The sequence below is a fragment of the Melitaea cinxia genome, chromosome 14 (assembly GCF_905220565.1).
Source record: "Melitaea cinxia chromosome 14, ilMelCinx1.1, whole genome shotgun sequence".
Classification (NCBI taxonomy): Eukaryota; Metazoa; Arthropoda; class Insecta; order Lepidoptera; family Nymphalidae; genus Melitaea; species Melitaea cinxia.
The window spans coordinates 6,099,308-6,125,672 of NC_059407.1; the positions used below are offsets into that span (position 1 = coordinate 6,099,308).

The 26,365-nt window shown below is 32.7% G+C and overlaps 1 non-coding gene across 1 annotated transcript; it reads right to left on the reverse strand.

Moving 5' to 3' along the window:
* Nucleotides 1-3,850: 3,850 nt before the first annotated feature.
* Trnat-ugu lies at nucleotides 3,851-3,923 on the reverse strand. The gene has a single exon. It is a non-coding gene; the product is annotated as a tRNA-Thr (tRNA).
* Between the last annotated feature and the right edge of the window lie 22,442 nt (nucleotides 3,924-26,365).

Sequence of the window (26,365 nt, forward strand, 5' to 3'; positions counted from 1 at the left end):
AACTCTCGGATATGGTATTTCATTTATTAATTTGCTTGCGCTGACCAACATGCCAATACTTGAATACCGATAAAAATTATATACCAATGCATAAAAAATATTATATTAAAATAGTAATGGTATGTTTTTACAAAAAATATGTTACATATATATATATATATATAATGTTATAATATTTTTAATTAGGAACAAAAGGGAAAGTACACAAAAAACGCTTGTATCAACCTTTTTTTTGTCTAAGTATATTTTAACTAAGTCAGTATTAGCGATACCGTAAAATAAATAAATAGGTTCTGATGTGGCATAGTAATATTTTACTGTTAATGTCTTAAACCTAAAACTTCATTTAATTTGTCAAATTACTGCTCATTCAGAATTTTATCGTTATGATGATGCTGATTATACTGTTAAATAGCGTAGTTTTTTAAAAAATTACATCAGAATAATATTTTAGTAAATTTCATCGTATTACGTAATTGGTATATAACACTTAGCGACTCTACAAAAAAATCTACTCTACCTAGTCCTTGCTAAATGGCTCTGCATCAAAAAAGTCTTGTAGCGAAATTTACGTTTTTGTTTAAGTAAGAAAATCAGAGAAAAAAGAGCAGTTAATAAAAAATTGTAATACAATCATCCATTTATTATTTAAATTTTAGAGGTATAGTTCTAAATCATGTTATTAATGTTTTTTTATGCTTAATGGTATTTGTAGTCAGTACCTGTCGTAAGAAGTTGGGTGTTTCGAACAGTTTAATCTTCGTGGTCACAAACAAACTTTGTGACGCTCTTTTAATTATCGTCACGGATATTATGCGCTGACCTTCAACCTGCCTAAAAAAATTTTTGGTCTCTGTGATGGTATGAAGACAGTGAGGCAAGGGGACAAGTTAATCGTACTGTAGTATCTACAATGATTAGTCAGTAATACTTCCGCCAAAACTGCTACTCGTGCGCCTTTTGTGATAAGTTCCTCTCTTGCAATAGAAAACAGATGCGCTGCTAACCTTTCTACACCCTTTAATTATGACGAAATGGCTACCACAAATACTAATAGAATTTGCAGTTTTATGGATATTTGTTACATTACATGAGACATTAAATGAGTATAAGACTACTAAATATGTACGTAATATTTAATTTTTGACGTGTCAACGTCTAATAAATCCATGAACGCACATGCACGAAAAAGGCTGACGCGTTACGCTCATTGTACGCTTGCGCCTTGCGCCCATCAATCTCTTTCACACGATTGGTCAATGCGTTCGGGTAGATGTTTTGTTATGACGTTGTCACGTTAAACTATCGTCCGTAAACCAACTTTACAGACAACCAATTTATTTGTACTGAACTAAAGATAGCCCTTAAAAAAATAAAATCGATGGTGAAAAAGAAAAACGTTCTTTAAACTTTTATGAGCTGGATATCATTATGTGTCGGATAACTTTGTCATATCATATTATATTTATGATTGTTTTGGTGCTACACACCTACCAGCGTGTGCCGTGTCTGCGGCGCCTAAACACCCACGAGCACGTTAAGCTGTCCCAGTTGTTATCATGTACACCTATAGCGATCGCTACTAATAGTAGGGAATATATGCGCTAACCCGCAGTGGAGCGGCGTGGTGGATTAAGCTAGCCGAAGCTATATGGGGAAAGAGGCCTAGACCCAGCAGTGGGATATTACAGGCTCAAGCATTAGCATTATAAATTTTATCAGCGTGTAATAAAAGAAACCTTAAACTGAGTGCTTTCACATTATACTAGAGACGTAGGGCCGACTAGTCCATAAGGCCTATCTAATTTGGTGAAGTTGTAAGCTCAAATGTTTTGTTCCCATCAATTACATTATCGAGTGTATTCAAATAATGCTGTCATTGCTTTTTATGTGCAAGTAAAAATGTATATAAAAATCTTTTTGTATATGAATTTATTTTATGTAGATACATTTCTGTTGACTTAGAATCTATTACTTTTAGCTGATACAATGCCGTTGAGGACAAATTCTAATGTTCCACATAGTTACTACGATACGAGGTACTGTTATATCTCAGGTATCAATTTGCTGTTTTATCGCAATTTTACAGTTATGAGCCTCGGCATCGGTTATAAATCATAGAAGGTATCGTAAGACAACAACAATGGCTTTGTGGATCTCTATTTATTGTGTTTTTTTTTATAACTTGAAAGAAATTTGAAAAAAAAAAACGTTTCAACTAAGTACTATCAACAGTCGCCAATAGATGGCTCTGCAACAGAAATGACTAGGTGTGGCTAATTCTAAATCGCGGTATTGAAGTTTTTAAGAGAATCGGCATATATACACACAGTGACCGAAGAGAATGAGTTGGGAGTTCCGACCAGTTCAACCATCGGGGTCACATACTGAGTCTCTATGACTCTATCACCCTGTGGAAAGTCCCCGGAGACAGGACGGAAAGCGTCGCATCATAGTGATGAGGGCCGAGTCGGTGTCGTAGGGAAGGATTTAACTAACCCGTGCGTCGCCGTACTCGTAGCGTTGCTCAGAGCACAGTGAATGTTGCAAATGGAATTCGATGTCCATAACAAAATGGGGCTTACTCGGACTGGAACTCTCTTTTTATATAAAATTTAATTAGAAATAGAAGAAATAGCGATTCGAAAACATAATATTGATAATTTGACAGTAAAATACATTGCAGTTTGCAAATTTTTCTTATTCCTAATTTTTAATTTTAAACTTTTATAAATAGGGTAAGCCGCTTAGCCCGTAACTGGTAACAACGAATATTACATAGTCACATTTTTACATATATATAAACGTACACCCGAAAAGCTTGAGTCTCGTTTGGCAGTCGTGAAAAAATATTTATATACTTTTATCACATAGAATTTGGCGTGCATAGCGATATACGCCAAGCAACAATATTCCAAATAATCGGTAAAGTCTATCAGCTAGCCTTATTAGTAGTGGACAAATAGCTCTACCTGTTGTTATGTTGGAAATTGAATTAAGACTCACAAGATTTATTTTAATTACAATATGTATATAATATTTGATATATAATATACATAATTAATATTTTCATAAGTCACGATAAACAAAGAAAGGGTCTTAATTAATGTCATTACATCACATCAGCCTTTCGGAGTCCACTACTGGACATAGGCCTCCACAAGTTCACGCCAAAAATAGCGTAAACTCATGTGTTTTGCCCATAGTCACCACGCTGGGTAGGCGGGTTGGTGATCGCAGGGCTGGCTTTGTCGCACCGAAGACGCTGCTGCCCGTCTTCGGCCGTGTATTTTAAAGCCAGCAGTTGGATGGTTATCCCGCCATTGGTCGGCTTTTTAAATGCCAAGGTAGTAGTGGAACTGTGTTATCTCTTAGTCGCCTCTTGCGACACCCACGGGAAGAGAGGGGGTGACTTTATTATTTAATACCGTAACCACACAGCATTTTAATTAATATATAGTTATCTAATCTCAAATAACATAATGGCAGAAACCGTTCCTTCGTAGTTATTAATAATAATTTATCTAACTTAGAAACTTACAAATTTGCGTATTTCGATCTTTTATGATATAAATATATTTATGTAATAATGTAGTATTTATTCATATAATAATGTAGAGCTATGCAGTAAACTCATATTGATGTTTTTACTAATTATTTATAAAAATAAGCTTTCAACAATACATACATATGTTTTTCTTTTAAAACTATTTAAAATGTGCCAGTTTTACTGTAATATTTTTATTACAACGGCTTTTATTAATTTAGATAGTTAATCTTTACTCAAAAAAAAACTAAATACAAATACTTGTTTTTTCAAATTAATATTACAATAAAAAAAGCGGGTCATTGCCCCCAGAGAGATTTGAACTCTCGACCCCTGGTTTACAAGACCAGTGCTCTAACCCCTGAGCTATGGAGGCTTCACGATGGTGGCCGTAAACGCTATTTAGTTTACAAGCAATTCTTAACTTTATCTATTTATCTTGAAAAGCAATTTTATATTATTTTTATTTATAAATAAAGTATAGTAGAGTGCAATTATAATATGAACATATCGAGAGACAAAAATATGGTACGAATTTTGTTTAGTACTCTTATTATTTTAATAATTTTTAATGTGCAAAAAAAATAGCATAACTACTAATTTTGTCAATAGCCTATTTAAAATAACGAATCTCTTCACGGACAATTATTCTATATACTTGTAATAATAGAACACGTTTTTATAATAACGTATTTTGCTATGACGTAGAAATTGTAAAGTCATAGGACTCGTTAAAAGAAAGTTTATTTTATTGTGTTCTATGACTTCGAACGGCATTGTTGAATAATTTATTATAGTTAAGGTTAAGACGTCAAAAAGGGCGCTTACGCAATTTCTACAGATGTTATGGGTGCCTATTGATACACAAATCGCGAGGTAACGAGATTCGAAGCAGAATTTGTATGGCCGCTAAGTGCAGAGAAGTGACGACATGATTTCCATTAATATTATCGGCGTACTATCAACGAGATAATCACGAGGATGGTAATTACATTGTCTTGTACATAGACAAACAGAAAACACATCATAGTATAAGTAGGTAAATTTTTATTCTTTTTTTATTAGTGACTTATCCTTACATAGGTTTAGGTAAAAAAGTTAAGTTGTTATTTATTTTTAACCGATTTCCAAAAAGGAGGTGGCTCTCAATTCGATTGAATTTTTTTATGTATGTTACATCAGAACTTTTGACTGGGTGGGCCGATTTCGACGATTTTTATTTTAATTGAAAGGTGTTTCGTGTCATTTGGTCACATTTAAATTTAATTGAGATCGGAAAAGTGCTTTTAGAGTTATATCTAATATTGCGTATTTACTTGACAATTTTTTCGTCAACCTATGTTGTATTAAATCGCATAACTTTTCACTGGGTTTATCAATTTTGATGATTCTTACTTTAATCGAAAGTAAATACTTGTCACATAGTCTTATTTAAATTTGATAGAAATCTGATTACTACTTTTTGAATGATCTTTGATAACGTGTATTTACTTGACTGTTTTTTGTATTATACCTCATAGCTTTTTCCTGGGTACACCGATTTTGATGTTTCTTTTATAAATCAAAAACTTATACTTGTCATATAGTTTCATTTCAATATGATTGACATATAATGAGCACTTTTTGACTAATCTTTGATGACGCGTATTTATGAGACGGTGCAACGCCACGTCACGACAACGACATCTATCTGACTTCATTAAAAACTATTTCAGTGAAAAATCGATCCAAGGATGCATCTATTATAACGTAGTGAGCTGTATTATCCACTTCTTTTTTACGTGGGGAAAATCCAACGCGGGGGCGCTAGAGGGTTATGTCAGACTCCTACTGACTAAAAAGTTAAAAACCACCACGTGTGAGCAGTCGTCCGCCTGAGTGGGGCGAGATGGGGTCGCGTTAGCATTCGCCACCTCGCCCCGGGAGCTGTATTATCCACTAGGGTATTCCAGGTAGGGCAGTTTATTCTTTATAAATAATTTTAATGATTATTGTTTTAATCGAAAGCGGGTGCTTGTCCTCTGGTCCCATTTAAATTTTATCGAGATCTGATGACTATTTTTTGATTAATTTTTGATAGCGCGTATTTACTTGACTATTTTTTCGTCTACTTACTTTTTATTACTTGTCGATGTAATTAAAGTCGGTTTTTTTTTCGTATGCGGGCAAACAATTATTTCTATACTACGTCATCACTCAAAAGCTACATTAATTAGGGTTGGGACGCATTTTCGCATACTGATAAAAAGGACAAAGGATCGGCATCGTAGGCACCTACAACAATAAGCCTAACAAGCAACAAAACTTACCCTTTGTCTTTTTCTCTCATCTCTCTTCACTTTTTGTACGTTATATTGGCTTTCTCGCTCGCACATATAGCTATATTTTATCTTGCTATGCTTTGTCGAAGCAAAACAGCATAGTACATTCTTTATTGTACTGTCTTGCTCTCTGTAAATGGCTCAGATGACAGGTAAAAATCGGTTAGCCCTGGCGAAGTTTCAATACACACTAGAATATCTTATTTGTTTTTTTTCAAACGTCTACATAATCGTAAGTTAGGTAGGTATGTAGTGACCTTATTCATCAAATCGAAGTATCGAGTATTTTTAAAACATTCTTAAAGTAAGCTAGCTAAGTAAGTACTCTAATCGTAATGTACGTGAGAAAAGGTCGAACAGATATTTAGAACACGTACAGCTCAGGAAGAGATGCCCAAAATCCCATATTTACCGCGGCGCTTACAACCTATTTCTACCAGGTAAATGAGAATCACAATGCGTTTGCGACTTGTATTTTGTGTCAATGAAAATACAAATTGAAACATGTGGCTACGCGTTTGGCAGAACTTAAGCATGTTTTCTGCATCAGTCGTGTTTGTCGTGTGTTATATTAGCTACACGAAAAAGAATTACTAGGTACGCAAAAGGATACGAACCTCAAATTTATTAAATAGGAAAATTAATGGGAAAAACACATGAGTTCATGCCATTTTTGGTGCAAACTTGTGGAGGCTATATAGATATATATTAGATATAATAGATAGTCTGAACTAATGATGATGAAAGGAAATTTAAAAAGAACGTAGGTACCTATTTAATTTAAATGCGTAAGAAAAGTTTAGGCTCTGAGTCAAATTACAACCATTATCTAGGTATATAGAAAATTGAAAAATGTGAAATAGATTTACTAAAACTATTAAGTATTTCTAAAAGTAACATTATATAAATTAGAGATGCCACGAATAGTAATTTGGCCAAATACCGAATACCGAATGTTCGGCGAGGCTCTTGGCCGAAGCGCCGAACATTCGGCAGCCGAATATTCGGCCACACTTAGTACTTTTCGCGGGCGACAAGACACAACTCGTCACCGTACGAGTTTACACTTGCATCGTTGAAGTAATATGTACTTCACGGTTGTGTTACAACCAGCTTTATTTGTTGGTCGTTGGTGCATCGTACGTACTGTATAACTACTAAAATATAACATTTAATGTTATTGATTACCATAAGAAATATCACCGTTGATTCGAGTAAAGTTAAATGAAACCAATTATAAGAAATCGCCTATTTGGAACTTTTATGAAATTTATAATGAAGACAATAAACTGGCAGTTTGTTTGTTGTGTTTGTTTCTTACCACTGGTAGATTTTAAATTTTAATTTGTTAGTTCTTTTTTGGTTAAATAAATATCTTTGTGAGTAATATTTTGAGTTTTTTCATAATTTATTTGGTAATCCTTACTGTATTTTATCATAAATAAGGAAGTAAATCTGTTTATCACGATTTCACGCCCAAACTGCTGAACCGATTTTAATAAAATTTGGTACACAGATACTCTAGAGCCTTAGAAAGGACATGTGCTATAATTTACGCGAAGTCGCGGAAAAACAGTTCGTTGGAAATAAAAAAATTGCTATTCGGTATTCGGCCAAATGGTTAACCATATTCGGCCGAATACCGAATAGCGAAAAAAAGAGGCCGAATAGCCGAATACCGAATAATTGCCGAATATTCGTGGCATCTCTAATATAAATCAGTGAACACGAGGCCAAAGTTATTATTTTCGTTATTCGCTTCCTAATAGTTAATGACAGGTTTAAATAGTAGGTAACAGTCCATTTTTTTTAAACATTTTAACCTAAAAAAACTGTTTAAATATTAACATTTAAACGGAGTAATTTTAATACAACAGTTGACATTTATCACCAGGAAGCAACAGTTTAAGAGATTATTAAATCAGATGAAACTCCGTAAAATATAGTTATAGCAACGTATTTTTGGTTTTATTTATTTATTTATTGCTAAATTATTGATTAAATATACTATACAGGATTATTACCTAATGCGATGGTCCATACAGTTTTTTTAAATATACGAGTATATAGGAAGAATGGATACAAAATGGCATTGACCTATCAACTATCAAGATCAACCAGTTCATGTCAACTGTCCTATCACAACTCGTTGACGTTCCTGTTATCACTACATAGTATAAAACAAAGTCGCTTCCCGACGCTGTCTGTATGCTTAGATCTTTAAAACTACGCAACGGATTTTGATGCGGTTTTCTTTAGTAAATAGAGTGATTCTAGAGGAAGGTTTGTATAAACAATACATGCATACTATAGTTTTAGAGATTTCTAATGTGATGTCGTAAATAAACACATTTTTCGCGCATATTTTATATTAATTTTATTCTACATTTTAATAATAATAATAATAATATTAATAACAATAATAATAAATAACTTTATTGCACACAGTAACATATAACAATTACATAAGAATAATGCTTAAGGGGAAAAAAATAATTACATCGCCATACAACGGGCGGTCTTATCCACTAGATAGTGACTTCTTCCACAATAATATTTTATATTTAGTGTTGGTACTGCACCCGTGCGAAGCCGTGGAGGGTCACTAGTTTTAATATACGAATATAACTATCGTTTTAGTGTATTCTGTGCTCGTTTAGCTCTAATGAAAGCCATTAATACTAAAAAACATGAAGAAAACTACTACATTTCATAATTTAACGTCAAAAGAGTTTATAAAATATACGGAAGACAATAAATCGGACTGTTAAATAAAAAATTAATTAGGGTAAAATTTATTAGTTGGGAAAAAGTTCGAAGAATGAGATATCTAACATACAACTATATTTAAATAATACAACGTAGGTAGACCAAAAAATAGTCAAGTAAATATGCATGATCAAAGATTACTCCAAAAGCTGTGATCAGATCTCGATGAAATTTAAATGTGACCACATGATAAACATCGGCTTCCGATTAAATTAAAAATCATCAAAATCGGTACACCCAGTAAAAAGTTATGCGGATTTTCGAGTTCCCCTCGATTTCTCTGGGATCCCATCATTAGATCCTGATTTCCTTATCATGGTACCACACCAGAGATATCTACTTTCCAACAAAAAAAGAATTATCAAAATCGGTTCAAAGTTATTCCCGAACATACACAAGAAAAAAAAAATATATATATACGGTCGAATTGAGTAACCTCCTTTTTTTGAAGTCGGTTAAAAAAATCACATTTATTATGTGTATTGATTCAAGATCAAATCTTCACTTTTATCAGATACATATTTCTATTCACATCCTGTAACCAAAAGTTTTAGTTTATTCGTTGAGACACCAGTTAACCTGCCTGATAGTTTACCAGAAACTAGTCCATTGTTTTTGTACTCTGTGCTTTTCTGGCTTGCCAATTACGAGTATATCGAAATTTTGTTAAGACATTACTTCTATTTGTGTATTTGTGTAAAGTTCTTCTATTTTCGTATTTATATTTTGAGATTAACTCAATAAAAAGGATGTAGTCTGTTTCGGTAATAAGTTTCATATTCGAAACAGTAATTGAAAAATTGTAGTCAAATTTTTAAATTGAAGTTAATACTTCAAATTGAGTAATATATTAAGCGTCTTTACTGTCTTAAAAAAAATTAAAATTTAAAATGTTTACCCACTTTATGGTATATCATGAAATGTGTTCATGATAGTGTGATCCCGCACTAAATATCCAGTCATAATGACTTTGCTCGGCATTTCCGTAATGAATTATTTAATCAATAAATTATTAATTTATTCTCCTTTCCCAATCAAATCAATTTATCAGCTACTCAAAAGTTGTACATTTATTTAAATTTCAAAGCAATCGATTTAAATTATAAGCGTTTTCATTATTTAACTGTATCAAAAGTGTAGTTTATTAAAGTTTTTTTTTTTTTTTTTTTTTTTATAAAATAAATGTCATGTTGTAACTTTATTTTTGGTAAACATATCGATTTAAGCAAGTAGTGTGTCAATGTAACGGATTTTGGTATACTTATTTCAGATCTGGATCGAATGGAATCATTACGATCTCCGCTTATGGATACTGCGAACCACTGCGCCCAGAGAACGATAATTTACTTTACCGATAATGCCCTCGTTACCGTTTTTTTTTTATATTTTTTATCAACCTTTCAAGTTCTTTAATTGGTATCTACTGATTGGGTGTATTGCAACTCGGTCCTTTCACGTAACTGTAACTAGATTTTTTCTTTCTTTTTTAAAAGGCTGTTTGCTTCTCAACTGGTGAAATTAATTTCAATGAAGTTCAAGTTAAATAAATATGCAAGAACTCCTTTTTAATTTATTAAAAAAATTGACATGAATAACGAATACTCACGTACTATAGTGATATTAAGCTGTGCGGTTAATAAGATCTACTTTACAACAGGAAGAAGGGCGGTTTTTAATAAGGAAGCAATTCGTTACGACTATTTCAGCTAATTGTAGACTATTTTCAATCATTGCATTATTAAAAGAATACTCCTGACATTTGAAGGAGAATTGAAATAACCCAAAATGTATAAAACACGTGCTATAAAACAGGTACAATCTGACAGGTACGATAAGTCAAATTGACTCGTCATTTATTTACTTAACTTTTAACCGTAACTTATACTTTTATTAAAGGAACATAATGTTATATTCATTTTAGTGAACTCATAGACAAGTACATTATTTTATTAAATTTATTTTTACTTGTATAACATTTGTATAATATGAGTAGTTTGTATGCATACTGCATTAAAATATACTGAGGTAATTTATGTGTAATCATTTTTTCAACTTATTTACAGGTAAAAAAATGGGCTGTCTAGATGAAATGGTCAAATAGCCATAAATCCGCCCACAATCAATCTGTAACTTCTTCAAACTGTGTTTAATATGTATTATGAGTTGTAGTGTACAATAAAATGTAAGCAATTTTTTTTCCTTCAGTTTGTAATATCCCACTCCGGCATAGGCCTCTTTCTCTATGTGGGAAAAGGATCAGAGCTTAATCCACCACGCTGCTCTACTGCGGGTTGGCAGATAAAATTAGTTTGGGTTATATTTTCTATAAATAAATTAATAAGTATATATGTACATAAATATATATTTAACTATCAAAGAGTTAAAGCTTTAGCTTCTGCTACAAACTACACGTAACATGTTATTCTTGAACCATCGCAAATAATTTTAGGAACGAGTTAATATTACATATACAGTCCAACGTTTATATGATCGACTTCAGCCACGGTTAATGGAAGTCGTTACGGCTCGGAGTTACGAGCGTGAAAAGTTTACTTCTGCGTGATTTACTTACAACATTAATCGGCAAACCGGTCGCGGTTGTTTGCATGATATAAGTTGTCATCCATATGCCAAAGGTTTTGGCGGTCCGTCTGTCTGTCCAGCAGAGCGGCTCGCGCGTCGCGACGTGTGCGCTCCGCCGTGACCAAGATTCGGTTACCGCCTGACGCCGTATCGCCTTACTGCCTTCTCCTTTACCATATGCAAGCGGCTTACTGCCTTTAAAGGAGATACTATATACAGATTTCTAAAAACCGGCCGCTTAGTCAGAGTAGCATAAGTATGATCAATCGGACGATAGTAGATATTTGTAGCACGTAATTACTGATCACCTTGGCATTTGGAAGCAACACTGTGGAAAAACAGTATCCGTTAACAAAAGATACTATTATGATTTATACTCTTTAAAAAAAATTACCAGGCATATGCTACATGTGTTCTAATTACAACAGTAAACTGTCCCAGTTGTCAGCGCGTACGCAGCAGATTACTGCAACGCGTTGGAATTGGAATAGATTACACGCATCAACGCCGCTTCCTGCCGGCACTGACCATTCACACGGACACCCTCACTTAAACAATTGACGTCGTGCGACTGATTTTATGGTAATTTCCAAACAAAACGGGGTTATTGTGATTTATTATTGATTTAACTCCGTGTGAAAAATTTGAATAGAAAAAAGTTATGACTAGTGCCTGATTTCAATATTTACTGTAGTATTTAAATTTAACCAAGTTTTACAGTACGTATGATATGGTTATATAGTACCTGTAGCTGGTACTTATATCTGTCACGGCTAATACAAGTTGTTGTCTCGTAATTAAATAGATCTAGTAACTTTCTGTTGATAGTTGAACAGATACCCGTCTAGACGTCTTTTTTCAATCATAAGCTATCTTAGTATTGACGGCACTTACACGGTTTTAATGCAGGAACTGGTTTGCAAAACGCGGAGGCGTGAGAGTGTCCAGTCCCGGGATATTCTCAGGGCCAACGTCACTGCACCTGCACTGACAAAAGGACAATGTCGTTAACTTATCCAATTGCTTTTCAAGTTCAGACATGTTGCCGTTCAAGGTATCACTTTGGCAACTAATTTTAATTGAAAATTTGTTGTTCTCATCGATTTTATCCGGTGTTATTTTGTTAAAATTGCTTTTGATTCTACTAAATCAACTAAAATGTAACAATAACCCGAAGTCTGGATTTCAAAGGTCAAACATATCTAAAGGTAATCAAGGTCGTGATTTTATCTTAAAACGTTTTAAAATACGTACCTATGAAATTAATATCACTCAGATATTACTTAAATGTCACTCGATCGTTATGTTATACCGTAAATTGTAATAGTAAAGAAATTATGTATTTTTTACACGACCGGGCCGGATCATACGTAAACTTGTTGAATATGTACGCAAAACCTGTCGCTGTTTACCGTAAAGTATAACGGGGCATAGCTGGCTGAAATGAATTCTGTGCAAATTATATGTATAATATGACTTCGCATAATTACGTAGCTAATTCATTTCAAGAAATTGTACAAATTTTGAAATAAGCTGAATTTATTCAAATATAAGCCGGAACTGTCCGAAATTTGAACTAATCATTTCACAATAAAAAGACTGGTTATTTTACTTCTTCAACGAATCTGTTCTACATTTATTACACAAATGCATATCCATAAAATTAAGTTTTATGTCATATGGCTCTTCATTCAAGTCGAACAATCAATGAGACACCAAGGAAAGTAGTTAGACGTTAATTTACATAGATTAAGAGATTGATTGATCGATGGTCATTACGTGTGAGGTCATGAATAAGTTCTGCTAGTGTCGCGTGGGAACAGTGGGCAGGTGCGAGTTCTGCTAAATCTCAGTAATAAACAGTATGTATAAGTGTTATGCGTATTTAATCGATAATTATATACGCAGGATTGATTCGGGACTTACACGACGGTTGCCGTCGTTAATTTATATATGATATTGACGACGTGTTAGCGCAGTGGTCACTGCACTGGTTAATGCACTGATAGGTAATGGTTCGATCTCCGTACGCGATATGTTTGTATTGCCTAGCCTATACAAAAGTTTGTCGTAGTCTTGGCGTTCGTGATTGTCTTGTGTTATCTACACTTTCCGGTTCCAAATAAATTATTACGACATCTTAAATTCGTTGATTTCTCGTTGATTTTTAAAAAATACGTTATCACAGTTTTTTCATACTAGGGTACAAAATGGATAATAATTACATAAAAAAAATCTTTAGTTCATAACATCTTTCATTGTAATATATTATATGGCACCGACCTTTTTAATAAATCAAACTGCAATGATAAATAATAATGTATATTTCATATTTCTTTGCAAAAAACAATTAAAGAACGTTAAGTGGATATTTTATGTGTTAATAAAAACAAGATAAGAAAACTATTAAATTATGAACATATACAAGGTATTTGTATCATAGCCAGTAATTACTGGCGACTAGATTACCTTAGATTAAAACGACGATAAAACCAAGAATCGGACGTGTTTTAATGTCGTTCTTCCTCTTGTGACGCCGGGTTAATAAAAAAAACGAGTAACTTGTCTCAAATGAGTTTATTGTAAAAAAAATCACATCCTGAACTGGATGTTCTAAAATGATTGCAAATATTTAAAAAAAAAATGTTGTGTAACTGACGTGGGAACTCGGACAGGTGCGAGTTGCGACCGCCTGAGGAAATCTCGATCGGCTTCTGTGCTCTAATCCTATACAAGTTATTTATTAATATTATTAATCAAACTTCAATTTAATTTGCTACTGTGTGTTTTTCCTAATATTCATAAGCAATGAATTACATAAGCGGTCAATATGTGTGGTCACAAAATTGTTGTGGGTCAACTAATTTGTAAAAAAAAAATTACAGACAGTTTTTAATTAAAAATTAAGCTACCTGCTTTAGGCGATATCCATATTTTTATATTGCCCGCTTGTCTCCTCATTTTCGACTGATATAAAAAGGTGTAAAATATATTAAAACATTTGAATGTGCTAATTGTCGAAAAAATAAAGTCTTGCTTCTGGTAGGTAAAGTACATAATCAAATGAAATAAAGAAATTACTACGACATTTTAATGTATAAGATATTGGTTTTTTCATAACTAGGTTGGCAAACAAGCATACGGCTCGCCTGATAATAATAATAAATTGGTAGGAGAGTCGAAACTGTACATTGAATATTTTTTTAAAATAATCCTTGGGTTGTGATCTACAATCGATACCGAAGGCAAAAATATAGTTTTTAGAATTTTTGTCTGTTTGTCTGTATGTATGTCCGGGATAAACTCAAAAAGTACTGCATGGATTTAGTTCAAATTTGGCACGAATATTATTAAGAAGTCGGGTCAACATATAGGCTACATATTATCACGTTATCACCTACGGGGAACGAGCAGTGAACCTTTATTTCTTCAACGCATTCTGTAACAACGTGTAATCTAACGACGCATATTTGAATGTTGTTGTTATTATGGTAATAGCCATGCTATAAGCTGGCTTTACACTATAAATAAAGACATTCTGTAGTATATTTAGTATCAGCATTGCACCCGTGCGAAGCCGGGGCGGGTCGCTAGTAATAAATAATTACCGTAGCCTATAGACGCCAGCAACACCAGAAGCATTGCAAGCTCGTTGTCAACCCTGCCATAATCCCGCCCGCATAATCAGGAGTTCCGGTCACCTTACTACAGGATCATAACACTGCTTGAAAGCAGTATTATTTAGCTGTGTTCTTAGTCGGTTGAGGTACTTCCCCCTTAGTCGGGCTGCTCCAGATTTTGATCAGGCTATTTAAGTATCGTATTTGATTAGTTTGAAATTTTTAAAAATTAAAATTAAATATTTGATTAACTTGTTTTATATTTTGTGTTGTTGTACATATATAAATTTTGCGACAAGTTTTTATATCATATAAATTGTGTAGTGATGTTATTATATATACGAATATGTATGAAAAGTTTTTTTTATTCCTTTACCGCATATAAATAAAAGCTTGTTGTTTCAAAAAGTTTTTTAGTTTTAATTTATTTTTACTTAATTTTTATTACCATTAAAATTAACTTCTCTGTCATCTTGGGTGTTCCGCCACCTTTAATATAGATTGACGACACTGTCATCCAAACTAAACGTGTATACAATACTTTAGATCAATCGTTTGAAGATATACCATTCAATAATAATTATTCAAAATTAGGTTGTAAGATTCAACCTTAACAAACATACATACCTACCTACATAAATACATACATACGCTTCAACCTGTAATATCCCACTGCTGGGCATAGGCCTCTTTAACCATGTAGTGTCCCAATGCGGGTTGGCGGATATATTCCCTACTATGAGTAATGATCGCTATCAGGTGTACATGATAACAACCGGGACCGACAGCTTAACGTGCTCTCCGAGGCACGGTGGGGAGACACTAACAAGGACTGCACATACATCCAGACCACGGCAAACATCTGCATGGCCAACACAAATGTTTGTCATGTGCGAGTTTGAACCCGTAACCGCCAGCGTAACAGCCACAAACTATTGCTGTGACTATTGCGTCGTCATCATTAATACATACATACATTTCAAGTTAAATAAAACCTTTAAAAAATATAATAAGTTTATTATAAGTACATAAGTATATATATTTATTAATTTATTAAAAAATATTTACTAAAAACACAGAAAAAAAATTATTACAGCTAAATAGCTGTAATAATTTTTTTTTTGCTTTCCTTTATATCAGTTGTTAAATCTATACATAATATAAAGATAAAACAATAACACAATATAGTTTTATTATATATACTCATAGAGTTATTTATACTCACGCATTGAAATAAGAATTTCCCATAATTATATATTGGAACAGAGAAAATCGTGGGAGACTTCAACAGGTGCGCGTATACAATTATACCTGTTTTTGTTCATATATTCTCATCGAGATTACGGATGCCTTGGCGTGTTGTAACAAACAGATATACTGCGTATTAGTCATACAATGTATACGTAACGTTTAATAATTTGTAACAAACTGTAGAGCTAAGGTCGCAGATTCGAAACTATTCATTACCACCACTCACATCTGGGCGTCATAAAATATTGATTAAAGACACTATAATGAGCCTCGTAATTGGCTAGTATATCTCTGATGCTTTCTATATACAATAATTTCTTTATTTATTTATTTTTCTGTCTAATTTTCAACTGGAGTGATTGTTACATCATTTTTTAACAAACAGTAACATTTTTTTTCCAAAATATCCGACTTATCTCTCTACCAAAGTTTTTCAATAGAAGTTATATTAGTTCAATCGTGTTAACGTTATATGATTACTTTCCAAAATTATCTATTATATTATACATAACATCATTAAAAATGATGTCAAAAAACATCTTTTTTCACTTGTTATTCGCTGACGCAACCTACCTAGGTAGGATGTCATAAACACAAGATACAAGAGAAATCTAAAGAAAGCTTGTATATCTAGACTGCTAACCTGTAAATAAGTAATCAAGAAAATGTCGGCCGGTGCTAGAAGTGAGTCACCGAGGGAAGCTAGGCGATGGCGCCAGTGTATGGCATATACGTTGTTTTAACATAATTAATGTGAAACTTCCTTATACGACAAGAACTTAACTTGTTATTTATATATTCAATGCACTCAATCAACACCACTATTAAAATATACAATATTTTATAAGTAAATCCATTACATTATTTTATACTTCAAGTAGCTTATGTTTTACAAGTTAGTTATATATGTTTGCAAGGCTTTCATTCTTTTGTGTTTATAATTTTATCCGTGATCACAAATATAAGTGACACCAACCAGATCGTCAACTGATATTGATAATGATGATGTTGATTCAACCTTAACGTCCCACAGTTGTCTTCTTCTCTTTCTCCATTTCAAAGTTCTGCTTCGATTAACTGATCACGTTGCTCCACCACGTTTTGGCGGATAGGTGTGTATATCATATTACATAATTATTATGAAGGAACCAACTGCTTTACGTGCTCTCCGCGGCTGGATGAGAAGACCAACAAAGACAGTAACTCATATTAGATAATTACATCCTAAATTTCATGAATATTTTATATTTTTGACGACTGATATTTATGATCTCATTTTGTATGTCTGTAAATGCAAACGCCAAAGATAATATAATAGTGGGTTTATGTGAACTAAACGCCAATAAATGTTACCAATACGTTTCGATTTAGACTCGAATTGTTGTTCTAAAGTCTGAACAGTTTTGTAATGGCGTTTAGGCTAGTTCTACACTTTATACGTTAGACATATTAATTTATGTCTCGTACATAAATTTAAATATCGCTTCTCTTTTGAGTAATTTTTAACAACTGCTTAGTTAAAGGCATTTTTTATTTTTACTCTTACTTCCATATTATTTTTGTTCATTAATTTGCTTTTACTACGAGTACTTCTCCATAAGCACATTAATTAGTGCAAAAAATTAAAAATTTCTAACATAAATACATATTTTTTATCAGGATAAACAAAATCAATATCTAAGATTTTATTTTTGTGTTACCCACATTAGGAATTCTAAACATTTTTGAATATCATATCAAAAATTGACCGCTCCAGCGGGGTTCGAACCCGCGTCTCCGACGTACCGTGTCGGCGCTCTAGCCAATTAAGCTATGGAACGATGCACCCGCTCGAGCGAAACTTTCGATATGATAATTTTTTTTTTTTTTTTTTTTTTTTTTTTTTTTTTTTTTTTTTTTTTTTTTTTTTTTCAACAAACAAAATCAATTTTGTATTTAAAATGAAAGCAATAAATACCCGTCTGTGTCCCACCATTTAAAACTTCATGAGATACAATTAAAAGCCATCGATCATAATGTTACTTACTGCAATTTATAAACTTCGACCACACGCAATGCGTCTCCTACTCTATGAATAATATTGGAACAAGCGATTTTCACAGTTCACCAAATAGCTCGCGTCTGCGCCTAATTTCTACGTCAATGTTTAGAACAAAGATTGCAATAAATGATATTCGACACGCGCAAAATAATTATAGTAAATTAATATGAAATAACAGCGGTCTTTTATTTTAAGGTTGATAAGACAGCATATTGAATTTATAAAATTAATAAAAAGAAGAAGAAGAATATATAATTTAAATCAGAAAAGCTAAAATATGATGTACTAGCTGCCCGGACAGACTTCGTTCTGTCGAAAGCTATTATTAAATATTTTTTTTTAGTATTAAAACCTCCCGTGGACCTTAAGGAATATACAAAAAAAAAAATAGTCGATTGGTCGAGCCATTCTCGAGTTATGCGCTTAGCAACATTCAGTTTTATTTCTATAGGTAAACTAATTTTTAGAATATCAGCATTAGAGCAAAACAGAGTAGCTTTATGAAATTTCGAGAAATAACACAATAATTTTCATATAGTATACATAAAACGATTTTAATAATCTTTTTCCAAAAAAGCTGACTTTAAAATGAAAACTATTAATGAATGAACATAATTAAAAGGCTTACGGTTAGCATTGTGTATATATATATATATACCCGACAGTTAATCATTTTAATAGAAGCGAGTAAGGTTATTATGCAAATATAATATTGTAATCTTTTTATTAGCTCTAACAGATTTCCTGTTCTATACGGCAACGTCATATAAACTTGCTGTTTGCACTGAAAATACATTTACGCTGTCAGATGTTTGATCGAGCCGTTTTAATGGAGTTGGGAAAACAAGACGCTTTGTGTTGATACGAATCAGTATAATGTTTCGATTCGGACACTTTAGAATTGGGTACATTTAATTAGTGTAATATTTTAACATTTCGATACAAAGAAAGTACGACGCAATATACTTCAATTCTATTTGAATTTGACACAAGCTGACCCTGCAAACTGCTTACCGCCGTATTTCTTTTATATATAAACTTTGTGCTAACAATTATGAAAACAGAAAAAGTACTGTTTTTCATTTGTACATGTAATATAAACATTGCTTTTGGGTGGTAAAATAAAAATAAAAAGTAAATTTTTTATGAGTTTTTCTTTAGGCCTCGATAGGCCTTCATTTCATACAGTAGAAAACAATGTTAGCTTTGTTTTAAAACTTGACAAAACTTCATTAACGAAGCAAAAAGAGTGCGAACTCGTAAAGTTATTTCGCGGAGACATAATGATAATAATCAGGCACAACCGACCACTGGAATACCGTTGGTGGCATCCTTACATACCAATAATTACTCATTCATTCATTCAGCTTAATGGCTTCCAACAGTGCCAAACTAGCACAGATGATTTCGCCAATGTCACGTAGAATGGAGAAGACACGAAGGAGATAATTACTCTCAAGGTCCGTTAGGAGTTAAGCCATCAACAGAAATGACTTATGTCTCATTAGGTGACAGTTACATGAATAAAATGTTTCATATTTTAAATGCAATGGAAATATATATTAGGTATATTGGCAAACTATAAAAAAACTTTCAAATTTAAAAAAATCAAATAAGATTTTAAGCGTAATACTTAAAGTAGTTGTTTTTTACCGTCATCAAAAATCAAAAACATCGACGGTGTATTTTTTTTTTTTGTTATTTGTAAAACAAATCGATTTATTGGTATCACGAGACAATCTGTGGGTGTTATTTTTCTAGAACCGTTGGTCATAGCGTTATATTAGGCCACAGGCCTCGCCAAGTTTGCGCCAAGCGTCCCAGTTCTCTCGGTTCTAACACCGACTACTACTTCGACTTGCTTATTCTAATTTTTTTCAAATGAAATGAAAAAACGAATAAAATTTTAACAATAAATATTAGCACATATATATTATCTACAAAAAAGTCAAAATTCTTAATTTGAACACCGAACAAGTTAATTGGCTAGAGCGCCGACACGGTATGTCGGAGGCGCGGGTTCGAACCCCGCTGGAGCGGTCAATTTTTGATATGATATTCAAAAATGTTTAGAATTCCTAATGTGGGTAACACAAAAAATAAAATCTTAGATATTAAAAATAGCACGGTGTCGTCTCCTGTCAAAGATTTTCATTGTAATATGAAACTTTGAATAGTTACGGGTTTCTGTAAAGAGCTCACTATAGACGGCGCCACGGTTCGCTTAAACCGAAATTAAAAAATTATCATATCGAAAATTTCGCTCGAGCGGGTGCATCGTTCCATAGCTTAATTGGCTAGAGCGCCGACACGGTATGTCGGAGGCGCGGGTTCGAACCCCGCTGGAGCGGTCAATTTTTGATATGATATTCAAAAATGTTTACCGAACAAGTGGTTATATCAGTGCCGTTTCATTTACAAATTGATTCAAAACAAGTCAATTTCACGGTACACTAGTATCATAAGCGATGCGTGTCGGCAGAATTCAACAAGGTTCGAAACCGCGGACATCCTCTCAAAGACCAATCACCTAAAACAATCGTGGGAGTCAGTTATAGTTTTGGACTAGTAAATCCATTCTTTTGTCCCGTTTTGAGTGTCTTGTTATGAAATTGCAAAAAATTACGTTAATAATAAAATAGACCAACGTTGAAATCGTAATCGACCAACGTAATACAACGTTGTATCCGCATTTTTCTGTCATGATATGTATTTTAGAGCAATAATCTTTCCTAAAGATAGGTAGTATAAAGAATACAGAACTAATACTACCAAATTTTTAAATTCGAAATTGTAAGTCACATTTCGTCACATATTCGGCGATGTAAAACAAAATCATAGATAAAACCTGGATATATCAGGAAAAATTAAACTACAAAAACATATCATATTATTCTGATTTCAACAATATCATTAAAAGAAATGTTGGAATTAAAATAATAAAATTATATATAACACGGAATATTTATACGAGTACCAAGGAGTATAAAACGGCGAAACTATAACATACAGACAAATACTTAATTATAGAGTTTCATATCAGATGAATGTTATAGTTTATAGGTTATTGTCTATCTTACACTTTAATAACAAATGTTCTAATTACTATTATCGTATATATTTAAAACAACTCTTTGAGTATTCAAGAAAATCCTTAATATAGTAGCCAACTGCAAAACTTGTTGTGTGTAATTCTTCTAGAAATTTCATTATTACTAAATAAAGATTGTTATATGAAACATGTAGTCGTTTATCCCTCATTTGTTCTGCAATGTTAATGTTATAATAGAAAATAATGTAACTACATACAGACCAACAATTGTTATGCACACAACCAGATGCGCAAGCGTCGCAGCTGCTTTGATGTTAATAAAGTTTACTAGTTGTGCCCGCGACTTCATCTGCGTGGAATTTAACAAAAAAGTTATTGTTCAGTTCCCAAAGGTATTAAATAAATAAATTTCTAAAATAAAATAACTTAAGTTGACTGCTTATTACAGCAGCTATCTACTCGTGAAAGTCCCGTCAAAATCGGTCCAGTCCTTTCAGAGATTAGCCGGAACAAACAGATAGGTAGATAGACAAAAATTGGAAAAAAATGTAATTTTAGTATATGTACCATATGCTTTTAGTAAAAGCTGTTTTCTTCAATATTACAAACAGACACGCCAATGAAGCTGAAATTAGTGTGCAAAATAACTGTAATCTTATTTGTAAATAGACCCATGGTGTTGGGCTGGTGATGAAAACTAAATTTATATATTTACATTCTTCCCATAACGTATCTATCATCTCCCCGGGTATCATGGCCCACACTCATGGATGTTTCCAAAGTAATCGTGTTAGTTTAAATTGTCAATGTCCACTGTTACAAAAAGTAAATCAACATACTTACCTCGGCATCTTAATTGATAACAGATTTAACTGAAGGCCTCACCTTTTTTCTCTAAATTAAGACCTCTAGTAGATTGTGTATATTGAAACATAAGCTCCCATATAAAATTTGTAGAATACTATAATATCTAGCCTTGGCTCAATCTGTTATTAGTTATGGACTAAGTAGCTACGGTAAACTCATTTAAAGGCTTTACAGTTACGTCTATTAAAAACCACTATCAGAAAATTTAAGAATGAAAGTAGCTTGAATGAAAGTGATGTTCTTAAATATTGCAATGTCATGGATCATGGTCATTACGTTGGTTAAATTCAATGTTCTAAATAAAGTAAATGATCCTTCTTTATAAATCGAAAAATGTAGAACCTCCTGGGGGGATTGGGGATTGGGTCGGCAACGCGCTTGCGATGCTTCTAGTGTTGCAGGTGTCTAAGCTACGGTAATCGCTTAACATCAGGTGAGCCGTACGCTTGTTTGCCGACCTAGTGACATAAAAAAAACCAATACCTTAAGAAAAATTCAACACTCAAAAAAATTTGTTATCCCGATGCCAGAATTTTTTACGGAGCTAGAATGTTCTATTATACCCGCATTCGTTAATTATCTTCCCGAAGACCACCATGTCACAAGAGACATGGACAAACACAAAATAGAAGATCACTAAAAGAACATTTATTAAACCTAATGGTCGCCCAGAGGTTGAAATTCGACCATTATTAAAATTTTAAATTAAAAAAAAAAACCAAAAAAAGAAAAGAAAAGAAAGAACCTTTTTAAAAAATTTCAATTTGACTACAGACTTTGACAATCAACAAAAGAATATGATATGCGTGTGTGCGTCGAATACATGGTAGTGTGTGTAATTTTTTTTTAATTGATTTTTAGCATTCTACACTCCTTATTCTCTATATAAACTAAAAGTGTGCGTTTCGTACTCCTCCGTCTGCATAATTTTCGTAAAAAGGGGTACAAAGTTTTTGCTTTACGTAAAAAAGATCTATATCTTTAAGCGTTTAATAGTCACAAAACTTCGGTAATTACCTTAGTTATTGTTATAATATGGTACGGGTACGGTATAAATATATGATAATACTAGCTGTGCCCGCCCGCGACTTCGTCCGCGTGGAATTTAACAAAAATGTAATTGTTCAGTTCGCAGAGTTATAAAATAAATAAATTTCTAGAATAAAAGTAGCGTAAGTTACTCCTTACTATATTAGCTATCTGCCAGTGATAGTCCCGTCAAAATTGGTCCAGTCGTTTCAGAGATTAGCTGAAACAAACAGACAGACACACAGACGGACAAAAATTGTAAAAAAAAATTGATATGTGTATCGTGTATACATACACATGCATTTAGTAAATAGCGGTTATTTTAATATTACAAACAGACACTCATATTTTATTTACTTGTATAGATGTGCACGATATAGATTTTATGCGACGCGGCGGCTTGTCCAGATAAGCTCTTGTGTGTTTTCAAGTGTTGTGTGTTTTTGTATTTTTGAAAAAATCATAAAAAAATATATATTTGTATAGATTATGGGTTAACAGCAATTAGCAATATATGACAATATTTTAATGACCAAAACACAATATTATAAAAAATCTTTATGTAGTATAGGTTTGATTTCTATTTTTAAAGTAAAACATCTTGACTGACGGAGTAAACTGGTGAATGCTTGACGAGAGCGTTACGAAAAGAGTCATCGGGCCAGGCGAACGGAAGTTAAGAGGGAGATATGAGTTACTGAAGAGAGTTACTTTTCGTAAGTTTTACCTCAGTCGTGTGGTATCACATGGATTTTTCTACCATAAATATGTATATTAAATTATTAGTAAATCTTTACTTAATACTATTGTGCGTATTTACTACACAATCTAGTATAGTTTTGGCACAGACAAGCTCTGATGAAACAATCCAACTTCAAGTAGATTCTAGCCTAACATGGACACCAGATCCAAAATTCTGTCTGTACTGCACACATTCAACGGACTCCGAAAACGAATATTGCGTTTTCTTTTGATTTTTTAAGTACACATAACGTTTACTGAAAGATGAAACGTATATTATTGAAACGAACTTTAAGTCATTTTGTGAAAACGGAAACTGTGCCTACGATTTCGTTCAATTTTTTTTAAGTCATTTAAGATTGACTTCTTACAAAATCATAAATCGGCATAATGTGGACACAATAATCGATGTCAGCACCAACGTATTTTAGCATCTGTCAGTAGCAGCCGCCAGTGACATGTGCGAGTAAAACAAAACCTACCCCTCATGGGTGAGGGGTGAGATTTCCTCTACCAGGTGAGAGTAACTACACATATGTTGCCACGTGTAGGGAACCCCACTACAGGTGCCGCTTGCATGAATGAAGTCTTTGTTGGCCACTCCATTGACAATTGCATGGCATTTGGCGCTCAATTTTGGCGGGATTTGCGTACAGACTAAAAAGGGTTGTTTACTTTCGATTGTGCATATTGGGATATTGATTATTTTGTTGCTATTTTTTATTTACCACAATTTATATTTTGGTTTTAACGCTTACGCTCAGCTTTACTTCAGTGACAGTCAATACTTCCTCTTCATAGTGTGGTTTTCTTCTTTGATCTTAAAATATTTAAGTATCTTATTTCTCTAGATGTTACTTTACCCGATTAATATAAAATAGATACATGCAGCCTAGTAAATACTTTTATAAATTATATAATAAATTTACATAGGAAAATGATGATTACCTATTCTAATTAAGTTCCTTGACCAAAAAATCATATTATAATTATATCTTATGACTTAAATACATATTGCCTTTAATTAACACTAATAACTTGAACTATGAAAAACAGAATTAAGTTATAAACATTTCCTTAAAATTAAAATATTTACGTTATTTAAATGATCCAACGGAAACTTTTCCTTTTCCCTTCTGCTGAGACCCCAACAATAAAACTTATTCCCATGATTAAGATTAGAATTCCGTTGTTCCCCCAAACAGGTGCTCTACGATTAAGGTCAAGGCGTTCTCATTGCAATGGGTCAGTGATTGCATGCGCCGTTGTCACATCCGACAGACCATGAATGCTCTTGAGATAAAAAATTGCATGCATATTACATACCTAGTCCTTCGTTGCATTATTAATTAATCTGGAATTAGGACGTTTGCATATAATATTTATTTATTTTTTATTGCGTACTAATGTGTATAATGTATGAATGTGTATAATGTATATATGTATATATAATATAGTGCCCATCAGAAAAGCAATATCCCTTTCATTATTGGGTTGTCTGGAAGAGATTGTTTTTTAGCAATAAGATCGCCTCCATGGTTGTACAATTTGTTACTATAATTGCTTGTAATGTAAGTTTTATTCTTTATTTAAATGAGATAAATTATATTATTATTATTAATATTATAAAAAGACGCTACGCTAGAGTGGATGTATAGCCATAATGTCAATAAGGTTGCGGCTCTCGTAAAGTCCTAATTATTAAATATAGGTAATTATTATATATAGGTATATTTTTAATAGCTCTTTCTAACTGGTCAAAAACATGTTTTCCAACGGATAAGCTTCATGTTCGCCAACATTAGATGTACGTAATTATAACAAGATGTATGAAAAGGGTCATCGTACCATAACCGTGTTTTTGCGACGATTTTTGGCAGATTATTATTGATTGATTATTATTTTTTAATTTTTATTTTTGGTGAAACAAACGATGGCATAAAACCAAATACCTCACTTATTGCAAAATTGAAACTTGTTTAAAATTTCACGCTGATAATAATCTGAATTTAACTAATTATTTACGTAATATTACAGCATGCACATATTAATTAAATGCGACTGACTTATTTCATATTATATAATTTATTTTAATTATACAAAAAGAACATGTTGTTGTATACGACATCTAGTTTATTAATTATGAAACATACGGGTCATAATTATCCGTAATAAATAAAAATTAAGTTCTTTGATCTAAGAATCAATTTTTTAAACATCACAATTCTACGTAATCAACATCTATTTACATTGTAAAGAATTATACAAAGTATTACAGGATAGAGTCGTTTCTTACTTCCTCATTAGCGAGTACTAATCGACTCTTCCGTCGAGGCCTAGTAGCACAGAAAATGTATAGGAACTAAAATTCATATAAAACTCTTTGCTCTTGTATTAAAGTATATTTTGCTAATACCGTTGTTGGGATATTGTCTAAGCGAGAAAATTGTAAGTTATATATGGGTATACTCATTACCTACTTTAACAAAGATATAAAATTACATAAAATGGTTTTATAGTAGAGTAAAGCTTCACATTTAATTG